The 9,576-nt window shown below is 40.0% G+C and overlaps 2 long non-coding RNA genes across 2 annotated transcripts; both read left to right on the top strand.

The window, feature by feature from the left end:
• Positions 1–3,333: 3,333 nt before the first annotated feature.
• LOC116503233 lies at positions 3,334–5,426 on the top strand. Its single transcript, XR_004254677.1, has 3 exons — positions 3,334–3,493; positions 4,561–4,703; positions 5,369–5,426. It is a non-coding gene; the product is annotated as an uncharacterized LOC116503233 (long non-coding RNA).
• Positions 5,427–7,204: 1,778 nt separating this feature from the next.
• LOC116503211 lies at positions 7,205–9,370 on the top strand. Its single transcript, XR_004254674.1, has 3 exons — positions 7,205–7,291; positions 8,019–8,209; positions 9,264–9,370. It is a non-coding gene; the product is annotated as an uncharacterized LOC116503211 (long non-coding RNA).
• The last annotated feature ends 206 nt before the right edge of the window (positions 9,371–9,576 follow it).

The raw sequence follows: 9,576 nt of genomic DNA, 5'->3' as shown, positions 1-9,576 counted from the left end.
AACCCCCAGCTCAAGCAGAAGACCCTGTACCATTTCAGTCCAATCTTAAAAACGTGATGGAGCACTCACAATTTCTGAAAGCAAGTCATTCCACTGATTACTTGTTCTAACTTGTCAGGAAATTTCTCCTTAGTTCTAGATTGGTTCTCTCCTTGATTATTTTCCATCCATTGCTTCTTATTCTGCCTTCAGATGCTTTGGAGAATATTGGCCCCTTCTTCTTTGTGGCAGGGCTTAAATATTGGAACACTGCTGTCATGTCATCCTCTAGTCTTTCTTTTTGTTAAATTAGACATACCGATATCCAAATTCCTGCAACTGTTTTTCATATGTTTTAGCCTCCAATCCCCTAATCATCTTTGTTGCTCTTCTGAATGCCCATACTTGTTGCACATTTATGTTTTATATCCACACATCTATGATATAAAACATCTTATGTTTTATATCCACACATCCATACATCTGTTTTCTTACAATACATGATTTTTAAAGGAGGCTTGCATTTCATTTAAAGCAGTGCTTTATTTTATAATATCACTTTAACCATGTTCTGATGCTTGTTTTAGTGTGATGCCAAAGGTGCCAGTGCTCTCGCCAAACTGTCCTGTGAGCCTAGGCTACTTTACTGAACCTGAATCTCTGGAGGGGCAGTTACTGAGACATGCTGCTGAGGGCAAGAGCAATAAGGCCAAGATATTACTAAAGAGAGGTAAATCATGTTTGTTGTGTGGATTACATTCAGAGGTGGTATTCTGCCAGTTCTGACAGGCTCTGGAGAGCCAGTAGCAGAAATTTTGGGAGTAGGGTGGGAAAGGGGATTTTGCAGTATCCTTCCCCTGCCACACCCACAGAACAGGTAGTAAAAAAAAAATTGAATCCCACCACTGATTACATTGCGTCAATAGCTGCTGTTTTGTAAGACTAAGAATGCTAGCTGGGCATCATTCATGTGATGAAAATAGAGGACAAAAGCAGCAAAATTTATGTTTTACTTTCTATTCTATATTTCTAATATGGGCCAGGAGATTTAGTTGTAGTTCAATGAACTCATTTTGATACGTATGTAGGTAGTCTTTGATTTACAACCACAATTGAGCTCAGGATTTCTGTTGCTAAGCAAAACGTTAGTTAAGTGAGTTTTGTCCCATTTTATGACCTTCCCTGTCACAGTGAATCACCACAGGTGTTCAGTTAGTAATATGGTGGTTAAGTGAATCAGGTTTTCCCATTGACTTTGCTCGTCAGATGGTTGCAAAAGTGGTCACATGATTCTGGGACACTGCAATTGTCATAAATATGAGTCAGTTGCCAAGCGTCTGAATTTTGATCATGTAACTATGGGGATGCTGCAGTGGTCTTAAGCGTGAAAAAGGGTCATAAGTCACTTTTTTCAGTGGGAATGGTCACAGAATGAACTGTTGTAAGTTGAGAATTACTGTAAATTTACAGTATTATTGCTGTTGTTAATATTATTAATTTATTGGCTGCCCAATTCCAATGGACATGCATTCAGATGTTTGGGTTTTTTGCTGTTGTTCATTGTGTATGCTTCTTTCCTTCCTGCCTAGGTGTGGACGTCGATAGCCACAATACAGCCGGACAGACTGGTTTATATATTGGTGCCCTACTGGGACATGCTTCCGTAGTTCAGCTGTTTCTGCGCTTTGGTGCTAATCCTAATCAGTGAGTGATACAGAATTCCTAGAGAAACTAGTTCAATATTAATTATTCTTTTGCAGTATTTCTGACTGCAATTCTTCTAGAATAGAAATATATTGTAAGCATCCTAATGCATACATTGTTTCAGATATCTGCAGATGTTCATTTCTTTAGGAACAATCCCACCATTCATACATTTCTCAGATTTGCAGCTACAGTCCACAGATAATGCTGAATAGAAATGGCCTGGCTTTGCTGTCAAGATTCCTTTTTTCTCCTTCCAGCTAACACACTAACAGGTCTGTTGGAGGTGTCCACACAATAGCACTTTCATTCTCCTAACGTGTTTTAAGGAGGATGAGAGTGAAGACTTGTCCCTGCTGTGCCAAAGGCAGGATTACATCTAATGGGTCCATGATGTAGAACAGTACATTTGCCATTCAGCATTAAGAGCAATATCTTAATGGAGGCTTTTGAACAATACCCTGTTTCCCTGAAAATAAAACCTCCCCGGATAATAAGTCCAATCGGTACATTTGCCATTCAGCATTAAGAGCAACATCTTAATGGAGGCTTTTGAACAATACCCTGTTTCCCTGAAAATAAGACCTCCCCGGATAATAAGCCCAATCGGGCTTTTGAGCGCATGCACTAAAATAAACCCTTCCACGAAAATAAGCCCTCCCCAAAAATACTGCAACATGGCAGCTGCCATGAGGTGACCATGCTCGCCGCCTTCTGCACCTCAAAAATAATAAGACCTCCCCGAAAATAAGGCCAAGTGCTTATTTCAGGGGTCAAAAGAAAATAAGACCCTGTCTTATTTTTTAGGAAAACACGGTAGTTGTCAGTTTATGAGCTAACCTTGCATCAATTACAGGGTTAGCTCACAAAGCAACTCTCTAATTCAAACAAGAAAACAGATGAATATATTAACTATATATTAAGGCTTTCAAGTTAGTTTTGACTCCTAGCAACGGCCTGAACAGGTCCCTGCTATTTTCTTGGTAAGATTTCAGAAGTATGATTTGTTAATGCCTACTTCCTAGGGCTAAAGGTGACTGACCCAAAGTCACCCAGTTGGCCTTGAACCTAAGGCAGAACTGGTTTCCTGATGTCTTAACCACTACACTAAACTGACATCTGCCGGTTATAAATCACATTATATGCCTCTAGTGATTCAGATACAATCCCAGGAAAAGCAGCATCTGTTTTGTTCCCAAAAGATGCCGCTTATGTGTTCTCATTCACAACCCCAAACTCATTTTGTTCTTCAGATCCAGAACACTACCCAGCCCTATAGTTTATGCCATATTTCTACAGTACAAAAGATATCTTAGCTTAAGAAGCCATTAAGCCCAAACTATTGTCATACCAACTCCTGTTGAATCAGCTGTGATCATGAACACTGACAGCTGGTAAATTAGCCCAATCCTCTGAAGAGCTGAAGAAGCTTCTTGGATGAGAAGCAAAACGTCTACAAAGAAAAACCAGAAAGTCCAGTTGCGTTTTGAAAAAGCACCTTTGGGAACAGGATGACCTGGATGACTTGAGAATTTCCATAGACATTTAGCCCGTTCACCACAAATGAGATTCGTTTGAACTTAGTTGTTTTTTGTAGTTGATACCCTAAACCTCTTTCTTCCCTTTCTATTCTATGAATCTCAGTCGTTGCTATGACGGTAGCAGTCCAGTCCATGCAGCTGCATTTTCTGGTCACCCAAGACTTCTCAACAGTATCCTGCAAGCCGGAGGTGATTTAAGATTCCATGATCAAAAGGGTCGGACTCCTAAGGACTGGGCCCAGCAAGCTGGAAGTGAACAAAATGCAAAGGTACAAAATTCATAAGGCTGATATGGATATAATTCTATGAACTGCTAGAAAAACAAAAGATTCTAATCTAATAGTAACTAATTAAAGCATTGGGGAGTTTTTTCTGTGTTTGGAAGTGCACTGCTTTTACAAAATTGTGCAGAGAGATAGTTGCAGGTAGTCTTCAACTTACAACCAGAATATCAATTGCTAGCAAAGTGGTTGTTAAGTGAGTTGTGCCTGATTTTATGACCCTTTTTGCCATGATTGTTAAGCAAATCATTGCAGTTGTTAAGTGAAGCATGTATTTGTTAAGCAAATCCTTCTTCCCCCATTGACTCTGCTAGTCACAGGTTGGCAGGGAAGGTTGCAAAATAGCAATCACATGACCCTGGGATGTTGAAACTGTTGTAAATATATGCTAGTTGCCAAATATCTGAATTGCAATGACAGATAGTCCTTGACTTACAACAGTTCATTTAGTGACCATTTAAAGTTACAACATAACTGAAAAAAGTGATTTATGGCCGTATTTCACAGTTGTGACCCCAGTCATGTGATCAAAATGTAGATGCTTGGCAACTGGTTCATATTTATGACGGTCACTGTGTCCCCGTGTCATGCAATCCACCTTCTGACAAGAAAAGTCAATGGGGAATCCAAATTCACTTAACAACCATGTTACTCACCTAAGCACTGCAGTGATTCACTTAACAACTATGTCAAGAAAAGTCACAAGTTGGGGCAAAATTCACTTCATAACTGCTTCCCTGAGCAACAGAAATTTTGGGCTCGACTGTGGTTGTAAGTTGACCCTGTGGATTCTCGACAGTTCTAAATGAGGACAGGTTATATAACTCACTTCTTTCAGTGCGCTGTAACTTTGAACAGTCACTAAATGAATGAGTATATGTCCTGTTAATATACTGGTGGCCATTTTGGCTTCTGTGCTGGATGCAGAGGTATGAGCACTGCTCTTCCCCTAACAATCCGCTTACTTAGCAAGTATGTAGTTTATGATACCCGGCTATTGGATTACGTACAAGGATTTTACCAAATGTGGTCCACTGTCTTTCTATTGCTTCTAGGTCATGGACATCATACAACAGTACTATGCTCAGATGACAGCACAGGTGCAGCATGGAGATCAGTCACTGTATTCAAAAAGTCTAGGAACACCTTCACGCAGTTTGCGTTCTTCTTTCACCTCACTTTTATCTACCTCCTTCTGGTAACTTTATTCTTGGTTGGTTTTAACCCCAAACCTCTTAAAGCAGAAGATTATATAACAAAAAGCCTGGTTTGAACTGACCAAATACATAGTTCTCTCATGTAAGATGTCCAAGATGAGTATATATTTTTATCTACACTGACAAAAGAAAAAAGTGCAGCATATCAGTATAGTACATGTCAGGAATTACCATCCCATAAATAAGCTGTGATCATTTCTTGAAAAACTCTCAAGTTCCCAAAACTTCATGTTGTTGCAGAACAAAACCAAAAATATGCACAAAACATTATCCAATGTCGTTTCTTCTAATTCCTTGAAGGCACAATAAAGGGTTTAAGGGTTATCTCCTGGTGACATTTATTTAGTTCTTATTTAATGTTAGCACTTGCAACGATATAATTTCTTTCAGGTGCAAACAATTTGAAGAAAAAGCTTAGGGCAGCGCAGACCTAAAAACTGATCTGAAGAAATATTTCAGACTTCACGTGAGCAAAGCACTTTCAATTGTTCATGAAAGCAGCCATATCATTTTTCCATACCAAGAAAATAGATTACACCTTATAGATTTTTTTTTCTTGTCGACAAGAGAAACTGTCCATTCCCTTTTCTTTTATTGAAAGTTCAAAAGAATGTATCCTAAAAGAATCCTCCCGCCTCTCTTGTAGGTATCTGGACTGTCCCCAAATGTTTGCAAATGTGAAGAAGCCATTTGTTGGATATGGACATGTAAGGACATTTATTTGAATAGTGTAATTAACTGCAGAGGGAAGGGCAGGTACTAATCTATAAAGTGCAAAGCTAAGCTGCATACTTAATTTGTTCATTTCCCCCTCCCCCCCCCCAGCTCTATCCCAGTAGATATGAGCAACCACGGATGGCTGCCTTCCTATCCATTGCTGATAATAACGAACTGATCAGAGGACAAGGAGAGGCAGATTGGAGTTATCAGAATGGACCATTTACACTCATGAGGAAGTAAATCTGTATTTTGAGTTGCTATTTATAGCCCCTTGTGGTTTGTTCCTTCCCACATTTTTAGAATAATGAAATGTAACCTTATAATAACTTGGAAGATCCAGTTCAAAGAGGAGTAGTTACATATAATAAAAGCCTTCTGAATTAATAATGAATCCATGGTGACTTATGTCATCATATGATTCCGTGATTCATCTTTAATATTTCCCATCTGAGAGCCAAGGTGGCGCAGTGGTTAAATGCAGCACTGCAGGCTACTTCAGCTGACTGCAGTTCTGCAGTTCGGCTGTTCAAATCTCACCGGCTCAGGGTTGACTCAGCCTTCCATCCTTCCGAGGTGGGTAAAATGAGGACCCGGATTGTTGTTGGGGGCAATATGCTGACTCTGTAAACCGCTTAGAGAGGGCTGAAAGCCCTATGAAGCGGTATATAAGTCTAACTGTTATTGCTATTGCTATTCAAGTTCAGAATATTGTTGGCAAGCTTTGACATTACACTGAACTTCCAAGCGGAGAGTAGAAATACATACGTATCTAAAAACAGGGGAACAGAACCTGAATATGCAGCAACTTTACATAAATAGAGATGTGTAGCTTGGTAGTCTGGGAGAAGGGATGGTTTGCAAATAAAGCCAACTGAGGAGTTATGATTCGACCTCTTCATTTCACCATTTTGTGGAGAAAAGGATTGGACTCTTAACTCCGATTCTTCCATTTTGACCTCTGTTCCTAGCTTGCTATGGAACGGACAGTTGGTTACGGTGAGAAGCATCAAGCCAGAGGCACATCCCAACTGCAGCAAAGCACGTCGCACCATGGATTTGCTCCTAGCTGAACAAGAGCACTGCAGGTAATTCCAGATTGTGGGCATTGGGGGATATGATGGGTCAAAGAAGGATATGGTGAGGTGATTTATTTATTCAGGCTTTCCTGGATACAGTCAAGAGATGCGATCTATGCGGTTGTTCAGAGTAGATATGGTGTTTAACATGAGTCTTGTGTTTCCTGTAGTCAACTTCGCCATCCCTATCTACTGCTCCTCTTAGCTGTGAGTCCATCCATGGATCTCGAAACTATCCAGCTTGTCTTTGAAAGAGTAGAAATGTGCTCCCTCTACTATGCCTTGCACTGTGAGGTAAGTGGGGCAGTCAGGAAAGTAGGCTGCTCTTCTCACTACTCAGAACTACATCCTTCCTTTCCTTCTTCCCTTCACTGCAGAATCCTAGCTCCCCAGCATCCTCCGCTACAGTGCATCTGCTCCTCCAAGTCTCTGAAGCGCTTTTGTTTCTGCATTCTCGAGGCTATATCCATCGGGCTGTGACCTCTCACGCCATACAGTTGGTGAGACCTGGCCTTGCCAAGCTCAGTAACCTTGAGTACATGCAACAGAGGTTAGTTGAAGCAAGTGCAACTGTAGTTGTTCGGATAGGGTTTTGCAGGAATCTTGACGGAATGGATTCTGTTTCAGGAGAGAGAAACTCTGTTTAACTTGGCCTATCCCACCACCTCCGCCTCTCTACAACTGGTTACCCTTGGAAGTCATCAGAGACCGATCAGCCTCTGTGAAGTCTGACTTCTACAGTTTCTGCACAGTCATTCAGGAAATCTTCACAGGTCAGTTTGGGATATTAGTAGAAAATCACAGGTAGCATGAAATTATCAGCAACTCGTGAATTGTGCGAAGTAACTTCACTGCAAATAAATTATGTGAACATGTTGCCAAACATGCAGTCTGTTAAAAATGCTTTCTTTTCTGGAAAGATCACGTTGGTTTTAGCCTTAATTATGTTTAAAATAGGGCTGTTGGAGTCAGATTTAAATTAGGCATGCCATATTCTGTGTAGCCACATTTGGAGATTTAGATCCATTTTAAAATTGTACAAACAAGCTCTAAAAATGACTAATTAGAAACAGTCCTAAGGACTAGAATTTAGATGCTCCTTTGATCTTTTTTGTTTATTACTTATTTATTTTGTGGAGAAATCTTCTTTACCGGATTCAATTTATTGAGGTTAGCACACTTCTATCTATTTCTTAAGTGTGGTTTCAACTATTGGATTATTGATTAATGATTCAAACAACAAGATATAATAATTGGTATCTGCAGGCTTTCAAAATCATTCAGAGAAAAGTGCATTTTCTATTGTTCATAAAAGCAAATAAATCACATGCATTTGAAAAAAGATGCTGCTGTAAGAATTGCAGTGAAATTATGCTGCTTTAATAATTCATTAAAGGTGTTTCGAATTGTTTTTGGGCACAAGCTTAGTAATTGCAGCTAGTAGAATGCTGTGGTGATCAAAACTATCAGGCTTATATATCAAGCAATGCATATTTTCAGGGGAAATGCCGTGGGATGGATTGGATGGCCTCGATGTGAAAGAAAAAATGGAGGGAGGGCAGTTTCTCTTAACTGATGCCCGTGTCCCTGAGCCATTTTATGAGGTGGTCAAAAATGGTACAGCTTTGAAAGAACGTGACCGGAGAGGCACTTTCCCTGACTTACGCTACTTACTGCGGGCAGCCCAACAGGTAAGATGCTCAACTGCTTACATTTTGAGTTATTCTTAATCCTATCTGCACCACTGATGAAAGTATGGGCCTTTCCTCACTGCATAGAAAATCACCAGACCAGAAAAAAAGAAAGTGGAGTAGTAATGTAATAAAGTAGTAATGTAGTAAAAGGAAAGAGGAGTAGTAATGTAAAAGATATTGAGCCTATGTATTGAGAAGTTCAGATAATCATTCACAAGTTTCATCTTTAAAGGCTTCAGCAATGCCTACTAATAGCAATAACGCTTAAACATATATACATACCGCTTCACTGTGCTTTACAGCCCTCTCTAAGCAGTTTACAGAGTCAGCATATTGCCCCCAACAAATTGGGTCCTCATTTTACCCACCTCGGAAGGATGGAAGGCTGAGTCAACCTTGAGCCTGGTGAGAATCAAACTTCCGACAACCGGCAATCAGCAGAAGGAGCCTGCAGTACTGCACTCCAACCACTTTGCCATCACGGCTCTACTATACCATATTTGCCTTCCTGAATTCTAGTTCTGGTTCTTCCTATACTCTCTGCATTTGCAAACAGAGACTGGAATTTTTGAGTCACATAATTTATCTGATTCCTTCTTGAATTATTGTATTCATCCTTAGGCTGCTTCATATCTTGCCCAGCCATCCAAGCCCTATTCTCAATTCTTGTCATTGCATTGTTTCTACACTTGCTTTGCCCTCTTCCACAACATTTAAGCCCTTCTAAAGAGGTCTAGCTATTACTGGTGACCTAACCATCTCTTACAATTGATATAGGATCTCCTGCTTAAGCAGGGGGTTGGAGTAGAAGACCTCCAAGATCCCTTCCAAGTCTGTTATTCTGTTGAGAAATGAAGCGAATTTTACCTTCACTATGACTTTCAGAAGCTTTCTGTTTAAGAGGAAAAATACAAATATTGGTATAGCCACGGCCCCTTTCATCATATACAGTGCTTAAGTTTCTTTTTAGGAAAGAACAAGACACTGTTGAGTCTCTTTTTTAACTTTTATTGATCAGGAATAAAAATCATAAGCAGTATTACTTTTACAGGGTGCCGCGGGAGATTTTCCTTTGCTTTCATCAACAGCATCATGTCCAAAGAAGCTTTGCATATGGGCAGGGCAAATGGTGTCCACTCAAGACCCTGTCCCCATCATTCCTGAAGGTCAGTTTCATGGATGGTAGTAGAACCATCTTCACTTCACTATAACCAAGTATGCTATTTCTCTACTTCTTTTCAGTTTTTAGGAGCTGTGCACTATTAAATTTAATCTCAAGCAATTGATTAATAGGTTTAGTATGATTGCAAGTACTTATCATAAATAAGTGTGGGCAGGACAAATGGTGTCCACTCAAGACCCTG

The sequence above is a fragment of the Thamnophis elegans genome, chromosome 2 (genome assembly GCF_009769535.1).
Source record: "Thamnophis elegans isolate rThaEle1 chromosome 2, rThaEle1.pri, whole genome shotgun sequence".
Classification (NCBI taxonomy): Eukaryota; Metazoa; Chordata; class Lepidosauria; order Squamata; family Colubridae; genus Thamnophis; species Thamnophis elegans.
This window is presented reverse-complemented; position numbering and strand designations above follow the sequence as displayed.